Source organism: Chinchilla lanigera, unplaced genomic scaffold, assembly GCF_000276665.1.
Source record: "Chinchilla lanigera isolate Chin_1 unplaced genomic scaffold, ChiLan1.0 scaffold00106, whole genome shotgun sequence".
Taxonomy (NCBI): Eukaryota; Metazoa; Chordata; class Mammalia; order Rodentia; family Chinchillidae; genus Chinchilla; species Chinchilla lanigera.
Window position 1 is genome coordinate 60,293 of NW_004955507.1, and position 1,726 is coordinate 62,018.

Genomic DNA, 1,726 nt, shown 5'->3' on the forward strand with positions numbered 1-1,726 from the left:
TGCTTACCTTGTCACCCACCAACAGCAGTCACGCCTTGAATTGGACACTACAACAAAACTGTAGACCCAAGAAGGTAACCATGGGCTTGAAATCACAGAGAAATTTCTCTTTTTTTTCTTTGCTTTTGGTCTTTTTTATTATGTTTTCCTCTTTTTAAAATTTTGTCTCCTTAGGGTAAAATCACTCCGCTGAGTGGATAATTTTCTAATTTGTCTTAGATTTTGTTATATAAGTATAAATTTAATACCTAGGGTTAAAGGTGGCAAACTAGAAGTTATCATAGCTTGTCATTTTACAGTCTATATTTGATTCTATTGTTATTACTCTAGCCAAGGTGACATAGTTGTTGTGATCAATTGATCCTCCTTGTATGCCAATAGCTAGATTATTTGTGGGCCATGAACAATACTACAGTCCAGTACTAAAGACCTAACAAGCTACAACCAAACAAACTATAACCTCTTATACTGAATAAACAGTCTAGCTTGTTTGCTAGACCAAACAAGCTATAACCTCTTATACTGAATAAACAGACGAGGCAGGATCCTGGGACAGATTCAAAGGCCAAAAGCCAGCAACACCTAGAAGACATCTCTGAAAAGTAATCATTTCCGTAAGAGCTCTTGATACTAGTAATGAAGCCACCTACCATAAACAATTTGCAAGCCTCAATATAGAAAACAAATTATAAAAAGTAAGGAAACGTGGAAGGAAGATGCCACCCAACACCCTAAACTCATCCAAGACAAATCCAGGGGACACTGAGATAGAAGAAAGCAAAAGCCCCCTCACCAGCTGAACTTTCTGAAATGGTAATAGTGCATGTAACAAATGAATAAGTCCCTTGACAAGACCAAAACAGAAAAAAAAACTACACAGATAATTAAAGAGATGATGACCATAATGAAGGAAACAGAGAATCTAGAGTAGCTACAGATTTTTTTAAAAAGAGAGAGAGCTTAGGAAATATAGGGAAATCAAGAATGTTCAACATGAGAAAGAACTGGATGCCATGAAACAGATTCAAAAAGATATCTAGGAGATTAAAAATTCCATTGAAAGTACACACAGCAGAGTCAACCACTGTGAAGATAGAATATCAGATCTAGAAGATAAGCTTGCAGTTGGTGATCATCAACTAAAAGACATTTTAAATATAGCAAGTGGGATCCAGGAGCTGCTGGCCCCGCAGTTCAAGTCTGTGCTTTGCTCACACCACCACGGTTCCCAGCTGAAACTAGCAGAGAGCCAGGTATTTCCCACCTACTTCCTGAGGGAAGAGTGGGTGACTGAGGACCCTGCTGCCATTACAGACTGAGTCTCTCCCCTTCCTGCACGTGAGGCAGAGAGGAGGTCCTCACTCAGAAGCCCCAGGGTCTTCTCTGGCTGGGGGCAGGGCATGTAGCCTCTTCCAGCACCTGCGCAACCTGTGTTGAGTGAGCAAGTGCTCTGGGAGCTGCTGGCCTGTTATGGTTTGTGTCTGGGTGTCCCCTCAAAGCCTCACGCCGTCATGGGGAAGGCTTTTAGAGTTTGATTGATTATGGGTGTGAGAGCTACACCCGCCCTGGGGTATTAGTTTGCATATGTAAGGGAGAGAAAGAGGGTGCTTCTGGCCATTTCCTCCCACATGTGTTTTTGTTACTTTTGCTGTGTTCTGCCACCCTGAGCTGTAGCTCTTTGCCATGTGCCAGTCTGCCTTGTAATCTGCCAAGTATGGACTGAAAC